The sequence below is a fragment of the Urocitellus parryii genome, chromosome 7, assembly GCF_045843805.1.
Source record: "Urocitellus parryii isolate mUroPar1 chromosome 7, mUroPar1.hap1, whole genome shotgun sequence".
Taxonomy (NCBI): domain Eukaryota; kingdom Metazoa; phylum Chordata; class Mammalia; order Rodentia; family Sciuridae; genus Urocitellus; species Urocitellus parryii.
The window spans coordinates 32,959,143-32,971,652 of NC_135537.1; positions in this window are offsets into that span (position 1 = coordinate 32,959,143).

Genomic DNA, 12,510 nt, shown 5'->3' on the forward strand with positions numbered 1-12,510 from the left:
TCTCCGATGATTTGAGATATCAGCTGCATCTTGTAAGAATTTCATATGGGATGTATATTTATGTCAGAACTTGCTGTTCTGTAGCTCTGATCCACAGAATAAACTTTGACATGTGTACCTGGTCCCCGTGGCTACAGGTTCGAGTACTCACTCCTTCCTAGGACTCTCAAAACACCCAACCATTTCCTGCTTCTGTTCTCAGCTTCAGTGCCACCATGCCTCATGGGCTCACTGCACCCCAGCTCAGACCAGACCACTCATTCCCCCCCCACTTAGTATTTTTTTTTTCCCACTTAGTACTTCTTGCAGGTCATTCCATTTCAGAACATAAAGAGGTGCCTCATTTTTATTTATGGCTCTCCGTGAAGAAAATTGATACCATTTTGGATATATATATATATATATATATATATATATATATATATATATAGAGAGAGAGAGAGAGAGAGAGAGAGAGAGAGAGAAATATTTATTGATGATGCTCAGATTATCAAGCTAGTCCCTAGGGCTACAGAAGGAACAAGCCATCTCTATGACTGTGTGTTCTGTCTGGTGGAAAACTCAGAGAGAGAATTCTGTTACAATTGAGCTTACCCCCCACTGGACTGGCACCCCTGTTAATCTTTATAAATGTTTCCATTATGTTAGCATTCATGAAGAACCATCATGTGATTCATTTTGCCAAATAGCAGAATCTGTTCAACACCTACGATGTCCACACCAGCATTTGATGGTCTGTAATATTAATGTCCTAAGTAGTCCTTTGTAAAATCACTGTAAATACCCGCAGCTCACTTGAAGGGCTGCCTGGTATTTGCTTCCTTGTCCACATTGGCTTGCTGGTGGCCTAATATCCAGCAGCCAGGATAGGAATCATTTTTTGGTTATTATGGAAATGTGTATTCTCAACAAGTGACTTAAAACTACTATTTCTGCTCTTTACTTGCATTGAGGCAGGGTAAAACCAGATGACCCCCAACGTCACTTCTGGCTTTCCTTCTATACTACCACAGTCCCTATTACTGCAAAATTATCCAGTGTGTGATTCTGAGTGACACTAAGAATTTTAGCATTCCCCAGTGTAACACGGAGTTAGGCAGTCGGGTTCTTTGTCTCACGAATTTAAGAAATGAAATCCATGGACACAGAGTGAGAGCAAAGTAACAGGATTTCTTAGAGTAAAAGAAAGCAGAGCTCCTAAAGGGGACAGCCCCAAGAGAGGAACACCCATGGGTATCTGGTAATAGGGGTCTTTAAAGGCACCTCTGACGGCCCAGTGCAGGTGATTGGTGGGGTAAGGGATGCCAGGAAGGACCAATCGAACTCTTCAAGCTCTGAGCTTATTAAGTCAATCAGAAGTGCATAATTTTGATCCCTTTAATCATTAAGAGGACGGGTCTCACCTGAGGATTATTCATGCACTTAGAGGAAGTAGGGGTCTGCTTCTTATAGTCAGCCATTGCTAGGGTAAGGGGAGGGTAACTAAGGAAGGGCTGCTAGGTTGAAGCTATGAGGAACACAGACAGGTATACTAGCTCAGAAGTCATTGTGATGAATGCTGGCACGGAGTAGCATGTCACAGGATATCTTTCAGACCCAATATCCCTGCTGAGGTTGGCATGATGTCCCCTCCTCCTGTCCTTCTCCAAGGCCCTCATCCTGGCTGCCTATCTATCTTCCTGCCTCACCAGCATCCTCTTCTTAAACTCATGAGAAATGGGATCTTGAACCTCATTTGACTCCTGCCAACATGGACCCTGCCCATGGTTGGATAATTCCAGAAATTCTTCCTACTCACTGAAGGAGGCAGTGGTGGCCCCAATCCCATGGGATGCCCCCAGAGAAGCCATTCCTGTAGAAGCCTGGGACTCCAGGGTGTGGAGTCTGGGGGAAGAGCCACCAAACAACCGGTCACAAGAACTTGCTCCCCAGTCCCGACCCAGAAGATCCTGGTTCCCAGTGGGAAGTTCAGCTAGATAAAGGACGGAATTTTTATAATAAGTGCATATAATAAAAAGGGAGTGGGGGAAATATTTGCCTCCTGAGATTAAAACAAAATTTAATATGGTGTCTTTATACCAAGGAGCCATAAATAAAAATGAGGCAGCTCTTTATGTACTGAAATGGAATGACCTGCAAGAAGTACTAAGTGGGAAAAAAAAATACTAAGTGGGGGGGAATGACGAACAGAACGATGGGTATTTATACACACCATCTGTGCAAAGGGGTAAAAAAGAATATATAGGCTTATGTTTAGCTAAACTACTGTCTCTGAAAGGTGACACAAGGAACTAATAGCTGTGTTTGCCTCTGAGGACCTGGGTAGCTGAAGGACAAGGTTGAACACAGGGACTAGGTACTTGAATTTTTAATCCATGAACTATTACCTATTCAGGGGGGAAAAAATTACATAACAATAATAAATAGTAAGCTACACAGTTTTGCTAATATAAAATTGCAGCTATATAATTATGTTACTCATATTAATATATTTATATAAGTATATACACTGATAATTTACCATAAGAGAAATATTGGAAAAGTAAATAATATAGTAGATGGGCCTGCACTGAAAGCCAGATGCTTGCTGGGTGGTGGTAGGCAAATCACTCTCCTTCACTAGCCTTTGTTTCCCTCAGGGCTAAATGGTGTCTATTATTATTGCAAAGGTTACAGGAGAGGGCGTACTAGGGCCAGCACTGCTCCAAGGGGAATTGGTGGCTGCTACAACAGCTCTGGGAATCAACTCTGTGTGTGTGTGGGGGGGGGGGGGGCTGGGCGGGGGCTGGTATGTCCAGGGATACAGGGAGGCTGGGCCAGAGGACTTGGGGGCAGCATGGTCTTCCTGGGCATGAATTGCCCCTCTGGTCATTTTGTACCCCTGAAATCCTGAAGAAGTCATCCTGTGCTTGGGCTTTCTGAAGTCCCTGGCCTCCTGTTGGCCTCTGTTCTTTTCGGCCACTGACAAGATAAACACTTTGAATGTACACAGCCCCAGACATCTTCCCAGGCCCAGTCCCTCGGGGCTCCTTGGCTGCCCTACAATTGGGAAGCCAGAGGACTCCCAATCCAGGCTGAAGAGCAGTCCTTTCCCAAGAGGGGCAGCCGGGTGCTGCACCACGTGGTTAGCCAGGGTCGCCACATCATTCCCACAGTTCTTCTTTTCAGGGATGAGAAGGTGCCAGGAATCAACTCCTGGGTCATGAAATAGGGAAGTGGTTTATTCTCTCCCACCCAACTCCCAGCCTTTGTTTTTTTTCTCTCTGGTGGATAAAACAGTCCCTGGAGGCTGAGTGACACACACAGGCTCTGACAGCAGGGAGGTCCTCTTCCGGGTACCTAGCCAGCACCAACAGGCAGCCTTGGCCTTTTCTCTTTCTTCCTGTGGCCTTGCTTTTAAAAACCAGGTTCTGTCAGGGGAAATGAAGGATTGAAAAACAGATTTCAATATAAGATTGAAATAAAAGAACACTTGTTTTTCATCTGGTCTCTGTAGATCCCCGCCCCCTACCATGCACAGTTGTTCATTTGAAACCACAAAATTAGCTGGAAAAGGGAAATAATAGTAATGTCCTCATTTAACTGTTCCTTCTCTGTAGGCATCACCGGCTGGCTCAGCCTGGCCTCTCTTAGAACCGTCAAGAGGGCCAGATTTAGAAGAAATATTACTTCAGCTCTCAAGATGGAAAAACATCTCGCCAGGAGGCAGAGACTCTGGAAAATTGCTAATAAATTGTTACTGCCTGCTATTAAAAGGATCGATAAGATAAGGCCACAAATGATGGATGGAAGAGCCTTGTGCTTTGAGTACTAATGGAGGACGTGGCGCCCAACAGCTCAGAGCAAAATCTTGCTGGAGCAGCACATGCCCATTCACCTTCAGCAAAAATCTCAGCTCATTCATTGCCCTGCAGATCAGTAGTAATTGACAGTGGTTATGAATAATTAAATCAAAAGACAGATGAACCTCAGGGATCAGGGAAATTGCCTTATTTGTGTCTGTAACGTTGATGATGCACCAACATTGCCTCTCCTATGATATTATTTATGATATTCTCATGAGGTAAAATTGGGGTAGGGGTGTGACTTCCTTGGGCTGCCCCAGACAGGAAGGAGCAAAGACATCATTGGCTCAACTTCCGGTGCAGCCCCACCCAACTGCCCTGCCCACCTGCCTGGCTGGTTCCCTTTCTTTCTGCATGTGGCCCTGAGGGAGGCAGCATGGCTCCACAGCCAGATGGACACTCAGTGGACAGGCTGTTCTATGGAATCAGACTCTCTCCCAGCATCAGACCTTCAGAGATCCAAAAGTACGACTCATTCCCTGGTGATTTTTCACCATTTCTCTCCCTCTTTTCTTTACTCTTCAGTGTCAGCTATACCAGCAGAGAGGCCTGTGGTAGGATTTCAAGCCTCCCTAAAAGGCTTGCTAGCTCAAAATTCTACTTGCCCCCTCCAGTTCTTCCAGTTCTCTGAGCCCTCCAGAATGCCTTGGTAAACCTCAACTTTCTGTCCAACCATCCCCAAACACATAGAAGGACCTGTGTTAACATTCTCAGGGATCATCCCAGAGAATCAGCTGCTTCTGCAAAGAGCAAGGGCAGGATGCATAACCCGAGTGGCTACAGTTGTGGGTTCAGGTGGGCAGAAAACTTCAGAATCTGGACATTGCTTGAGCACAGTTTGACAATATTGGGGACAGAATGACAATAGGCAAATCAGTTAGTCTCCTTGGCCATTTCTAACTTTCTTCCCAAATACCATTCAATGTTTTTCTGCTCTGGGGAGTTCTGGATTTTGTGGCTATCTATTCCAAGCTATTCCTGAGCTCAAGTCAGCTACCTTTCCTTTCTCCCAGACCAAAAGAACCAGCCTCCTTTCAGCAGGGCCTCCCGACAGCCAGTGGCTAGGCTCTACAAGCAGCCTGGGTGTTAAGGAACTAACAGTAATAATTTGGCAAGTGGCTAAGGAGGTCTGAGGGTGTGCAGTGAATGTCCTCTGCAGATGGGTTCGTGTGTTCTTTGAGCAGTTGAGCATCCAGAGGAGGGGAGGTAGCCCTTGCATAAGATAGTAATGACCCAAATCCAGGGCTGTGTCCTTAACACATTACCACTCGCCTTCTGTAGCGGCCTCAGGAAGATGCATTTCTAACAGAAGTAGTTAAGGCACCATGGCAAGAAATGGCAGGGTAATGGAGTGGGGACCAGATTGCCCCAGTACAGATGTGTCCCTCCATCTGGGACTTCCAGACTAAAACAGTTGCTCCCAAGCAGCAAAATCAGAGTCTGAACAGAGAATCACAGGCAATCAAGGGGCCTGGACTATTGGAAGAGGGACTTCAGGGATGGAAGCCACTAGGAGGGGTGGGTAACAGGTTGCAGACATAGAATTTTGCTTATTCTCACGATCTAAGCCCAGGTTTAGGAAATAGAGCTCTCCCCAGCCTGCTAGAGGTCAAGTGTAGCCTGGATTCCTACAGTGCTCACAGACTTAGGCCATGGAGCTGCCACTAACTTTAGCATCTGGCCAAGTGCAAGTTAGCAAAATACAGAGGGGAGACTGTCAAAGACAGTCCTCAGACCCTCCAACCTGGGAACTTAATTTGGTGGGGGCAGAGAGACGGTTTATCCACACTTGCCTAGAAGCAAGGCCACTTAGGTAGACAGCAAGCACAGACTCTGGCTTGATCTTGGGGACTTCCTGTCCATGTGCAGGGGCACAGATTTGTGAAGTGTTGGCTGCACAGTTTAGGAAGAGGCTTATCCTCCATATTTGGCCTGAAGGTGGCAGCTCTTCCCAGGTCTGGAGAGGGTTGGGAATTTCCTTTTCTGAAGCCCTTTAAAGTAGGCCAACTTCTCTCTCCACCTTCTGGAACATCTCCAACCTTTGAGAATTATGAAACAGCCTCAATTCTGTTTTCAGAGATTTGTTGGAAGACTTGTCCATACCACCCACTACCCCAAAACCAGAACAGGGCAGAACAGTCCCTGGCCAATACTGTAAGCCCCCCACAAGGGACTCTATGGGATTCTGGGCAGGTGTGCTCTGAGAGTCCAGTTGATACGGAAATAAATGCCCACTATGCCATTTCCTAATTGGGTAGCCTTGGCCCAGTGACTGATCCCCTGGGAATTAGAATTTCTATGATTTCATTCCTGTCCTCCTGCCCACTTGCTTTCATCACAAACAAGTCACATTGCAGGAGTCACCAGGCCAGTGGATTTGAAGGATAGGGTGGAGATATGAAGTGCTGGAAGCATTCATTATTTCAACAGAATCCTCCCAAGGTTTCCAGTGGAGACAGCAGTGGCCTCCATCTCCTACACCCTGGGCCATGAGGAGCAGTGCACACCCTGCTGGGCATGTTGGGGACTGCAGCTCCAGCCTCGGCATCCAGGCAAATTCCAGGAGGATCAACCAATGGTTAATAATTATTTTAAGCCAACACTTAACCGATGCTAACTATATGCCTGGCACTCTTCCAGGAAATTTCATCTACTTATTTGTTTAATGTTAACAATGACTCTGCACTGTTGATACCAATTTTATAGATGATGAAACTGAGATACAGAGAGGTTATACTACTTGCCTAAGGTCACGTGACCAATTCAGGGCAGCTCTGAGATTCAAAACCAAGACACTCTGTCTTGGATCAAGAGCTGAACTGTGGTCCCTCTTAAAGATACTGTCCGTATCACTGTCAACAGAGACAAAATCTTAGAAGAGAAGATTTCAGAGACCCAAGTCTGTCCCCCATAGCAGCACAGAGCTGTCACTCAGCCACCAGTGCAGAATGGATGCTCTGGGGTTTGGGTGGCAGCTAGCAAAGCAAAAGGACAGCCTGAAGTCTGGAATTGCTTATTCTCATTGTGTTAGAGCCCTCCCGAGCCCCCTCCCATGGACACTTGAGCTCAGTCATTCCATTGCAAACTCTGAAATGGTAGGGAAGGGGCAGGGGGTGGTGACAAGACAGCAAATCCTGGGGAGAATTGCAGCAGAATTAGAATAATGAATGCCAAATGCCCCGGTGGGAGCTTCATAAACATTAGAATGGAAATTAAGTTGGAGAAGAGACAACTTGGAATGGACTTTGGGGACTGCTTTTTTTCATTCAGTAGATTGCCTTTCAAAGACAAAAGTAAACACTAAATGCAAAGCAAATGTTCAAGGAAACAGGGAATCTGCCTCCCCGCTGGTAGCTTGGCTCTTCTGACTTGGCCTGCCTCTGAGGTGCCCATCAATCCTGAAGCTGGGTACCCTGGCCAAGGTGTCCCTGGCACCTCTGCAGATCCTGCGGGTGTAGCCGAGGCAAATGGGGGCAGGAGGGTTGACAAGGTCATATTTCTACATAACTAATCTTCAGCAAAGAGTTGGTGCACAAGACGCGCTGGGGATGGGGCCAGGTCAGCTATAATGCATCAGTTGAAACTATTAGAGACACTAATTGCTGCCTGAGATGATCCAAGCTCTAACTGGGGCTTTTATGAACATGCACAATTCCCAGGGTGCCTGCAGGGCTGCAGTATTCCAGATCCTCCTGCAGAGCCACAAAAGCCATTACACTAATCAGCCTGCCCTCATCCTGCCCATCCTTGTCCCTCCCCTTCCCCACCTCAGTTTGGTTCCCAGTGTCTTACAGCCTAATTATTCCTGGAGGGCTGGGGGTACATGCAGAGGTTAGACTTTCATAATTATATTAAGAGCTTTTGACAGGACCAACCTTTGTGTCTTCTATTTCTGTCTTGTTGAAATTCTACTGTGCCATGTTAATGGCTGAAATAAATGTGAGGGGAAGGATCCATCAGCTCTTTCTGGAAACAGGAGACAGTGCTGGGTATCATGTGCCCAGCACTCATGCCACCAGGAGATTTATGACTTGACTAATAGGAAGACCGCCCAGCCTCAGATGGACCGAGAAGAAGAGAATCTGTTGTCTGGCTTAGAGTGAAATTTATTGCATTCAATTTTTATCTCAATATCAAATGTCAAGGCGAAATGGGTGACCCTCTGGGACCTTCCTGTCCATGGACTGGCTCTCTGCTTGCACTTCTACTTTTGACCTGACCCCTGATAGTTTACTTTGCTGGGTATAAAAAGATTAGGACTGAGAAAGTCAAGGCCACCGATCAGAGCCTTCAGCTGGTTTGTTGGACAAGGTCCTGGCTGCCCTCCATCACCAGCCACAAGCTTCTCTGACCTGCAGGAGAGTTAACAATGTAAGAGCAGAATAACTGGCACAGCAGGACTCAAGCAAAGAGCGGGAGAGTTGGAAGCAGCATGACCTTCTCAGTGTGATGAAGGCACCACAGACAAATGGCCACCTGTTCCGGCCAAAGACTAATGATAACTAACATTATCAATTATCTCCTACATACCAGGTATTAAGTACATGATATGTATGGCTTATCTAATTTGAGCCTCATGACAACCCTATGAATTAAGCATTCTTAGAAGCTCATTTTATAGATGAAGAAGCACAGACTTAGAGAGTTTAGTGACTTGTGCAAGGCCATATGGATAGTCAGCTTCATAATTGCAATGGTATCCACAATGGAGGGCTGAACCCAGCTAAGCAGAAGCCCACCCTGTTAGCCCCTCTGTGGAATTGCTGACTAGACACTAATAATGGAGAGAGAGAGAAGGGAGGAGCGAGGAAGGTGTCAGGCAGCTGCCAACATCCCCACCCCACACTTCTCGGTACTTTCTTGAGGTCTCCAAATTTGACTTCTGACCTCCTCCACTGCTCTTCCTGGCTCTTCTCAGGGGGGTCTTCACCAGGGTTTGGTGGACTCTAGAAGCATCTCAGAGAGGAACCACAGCCCTTGACAACTTCACTTCCTGAAAGCCCATCCATTCTAGGGCATGTTCTGGGCCTGGCCACTAATTGGCATTTTACACGTTTGGGTTTGGGAAAATGAAAGTTCTGTTTTACGTGAGTCTAGTCATTCCAAGAATTTCATTGCCATATCCATATGCCTCACTCCTGAGCAGTGAATGAGTTCCTATTCGGTGCTTATAAGGCTCTAGATGAAACATGACCAAGCATCACTGGGCTTAGCCCTGCTCAGTCTGCTCTCTACAGATCCAGTTATACTTGGGCCCAAGTGACAAAGAGCCAGACTTACAGGGGTTTCAGCAGGAGAGGGCATAGCTGATGCACATCCCAAGAAGGCTTCATCTAGGCAGCTGAGGATGTTGGTCTAGTGGTTCGATGATGCTAGGACCACCTGTGCCTGGCCTTCCTTGCAAGATGCTGGTGGCACTCAGTGCACATAGCACCATTAAACCAAGAAGAAGGCAGAAAGAGGTAGAGTCGAGGGCCTCTATCCTTTTCTTCAGAAAAATGGGTGGCCCTCCCAGAAGCCCCTAATGGATTTCTGCCCCATTGGCCAGGACTGTGTCATGGGACCATAATAGGAACTGGAAAGGGGGAAATTGCCCTTTATAATGGAGATGTCATCGATAGGAAGAGGGAATATCTGTTGAATCAATCAACAAATGGCAACTGCCACAGAACCCAGAATGACCTCCTAGGCTTAGCCACTCACGACAATGACCTTAGGGTAGCAATTTAACCTGTGAAGCCTTGATGTCCTCATTTGGTAAGTGGAGGTGATAACTCCCACTCCACAAGGTTGCTCTGAGAGTTAAACAATCTCAAAAATGGAAAAGCCCCACCCTGTGCCCCAAATTAATGAATCCCAGTCTTGGCCTTGCTGTTCAGGAATTTAGTTTAGCCGCCTGGGTAAGCCTAGGTGCTCACCCCAGCTCTCTTGGGCTTCCCTTTACTCTAGGAGCCTGACTCCATTCACCTGTGCCATGAGGCTGGGTTTTTCCCTGCTGGCTTCCTGGGAGGACCAGAGAGGGTGCTGGAAAAGCTCCAAGCACAGAGGAGGTGCTCAGGAAGTGTCAAGGGAATAGGAGATGCTCTCACTTCTGGGACCTTTATCCGGGCTGCCAGGCTGTGACAAGCAGGGCCACAGTGGTGCTTCGTGTCTCTTCTGACAGACAGCCTAGAGATTTCTTTGGAATTCTTTGACAAGGTGCCTGCTTTATAAAACTGGACCACACCACAGCCTGGAGCTCAGCCACAGTCGGGAATCAGTTAAGCAAAGAGGAATGGACGCAGGCAGTCACTCGGCCCAGCTCTCAGGGGCCTGTGTCGACACAAGTGGCTGGAGATGATGGGGGTTACCAGGGGTCACACACCCCTGAAGATGCAGTGATTTACTTTATGCATCTTCCTGACGTGTGGTCTCAGGGTTTTATGGGAGAGGGGAGGCAAGCAAGCCAGATGTCTCAGGTTTCTGTATGACTCTGCCCCTCCACAAGCACTGGCTTCTGTCGGTCAGGTACACCTCACTGCCATTCTCTGTGATTTAGGAGAGAAAAGAGGGAAGACAGAGCTGTGCTTCATATCACCATAAATAGCAGCTCCATTCCTGCGGCTCTGTGAATGGCTTCTGCTGAGAGTTTATAGAATTGTTCTGCATCCTCCCCATAAAGGGGCATCCAAGCACCAAAGAGCCACCAGCCCAGGGAACAGACCCAGATTTGGGTAGCCAGATACAAACGTCAAAGCAGATGCAACTTTCTGCCGCCTCCTAGAGCCAGTATTTCTTGATTCACCAGCTGTTAAAATAGGTATTGCTGTGTTTGCATGGGGCTCATACAGGCCAGGAGCAGTTAACAGAGCCCTGCCACATCCATTCTCCCACCAACACTCACGAGAGTTGGCTGGTTATATGAGAAGTGCAGAGACGAGGAAACCAAGTTGCAAAAATTATTACACAATGTTCCTAAAGTCACAAGCAGGAAATCACAGAAGGGTCTCAAACCTAGGGCTCTTTATCTATGCCATTTTGTTTACTTCACTAGAAAATGTTGTGCCCCTGCATGGGGAAGTCCTATCGCCAATTTATGCCTTGGTATCCTCATCACGTAGATTTGTGGCTTGAAGTGTAAGATCTGGGGGTCTGAGGCTGGTGGCTTTGCTAACCTGCTCTGTGACTCTGCCCCTTCACAGGGTTTGCCATTCGGTCATCAAAATGAACGTAGACCTATGTGCCCTTCAACAGATAAAGAAAATGTGACACACACACACACACACACACACACACACACACACAATGGAATATTAGCCTTAAAGAAGAATGGAATTATGGCATTTGCCAGTAAATGGATGGAGCTGGAGAATATCATGCTAAGTGAAATAAGCCAGTCCCCCCAAAACCAAGGTCGAATGTTTTCTCTGATGTACAATGTTAACTCACAATAGGGGTGAGGGGGCAGATAGGGAAGAAGAGAGGTACTTTAGATTAGGTAGAGGGGAGTGAAGGGAGGGGAGGGGGCATAGGAGGAGTAGGAGAGAGGGTAAAATGAATCAGTCATTATTACCTTATGTAATATATAACTATACAACTGGTGGGAGTCTACATCATGTACAACCAAAAGAATGAGAAATTATACTCCATTATATATGATGTATCAAAGTGCATTCTACTGTTATGTATAACTAATTAGAACAAATTAAAAAAGGGAGGTAGACTCCCATCTGATTCAAATGTATGATATGTCAAGATCATTGTACTATCATGTGTAACTAATTAAAACAAATTTAAAAAATGGAGGTAGAGCCTGCCATTCAGCATTGTTGCCAGGCACATAATATATGCTCAATAAATTATGTCTTTTACTATTATTAATAATATCATCCTCTAGATCAGTTTTATTTCATGGATCTAGCACCAACAACCAGGATGACCCTCTTGTATTTTGTGTATTTATTTATTTATTTGAATGCAAGAGTGCAGGTACTCTTATCTTTCTCTGAGATGCCCATTCCTCCCCCTTTCCTCTCTCCATGACCCCCATTAGACATATTTATCTTCAGACTTAAACTAGGCGACAAAGGGTTGATATGTATGTGTATCAATGCAGTCAGTGTACACAAACCTCTGCAGTTGGCTGAATTCATTCTAAAAACTTTGGTTGTTTTTGTTTTTGTTTTTTTGTATTGGGGATTGAGCCCAGGGGCACTTTACCATTAAGCCACATCCTCAGCCCTTTTTTTGCATTTTTTTTTTAAAGTCAAGGTCTTGCTGAGTTGCTGACAGCCTTGCTAAGTTGCTGAGGCTGGCTTTGAACTGGTGCTCCTCCTGCCTCAGCCTCCTGAGCTGCTGACAGGCATGCACCACCAGTGAGAACACAATTGTCTAGAATACATTGTTTTTAACTTCTCCCAGCTGGCACCTGAGTTTTGTGTGCTTCCCTAAGATTTCCACTATGTTCCACCCTCAGCCCCTGATGGCCGCCACTTCTATGAGTTCAACTTTTTTATATTCCGTATGAGTGACGTCAGCAACCCTCGTGGGCCTGGCTTAGCTCATTTCACCTAGTGTTCTCTAGGTCCACCAACATTGTTGCAAATGATAGAATTTCTTTCTTTTCAAGACTGAATAGTATTGTATTTGTTGTGTATATTCCCCACTATTTCTTTACCCATTTATC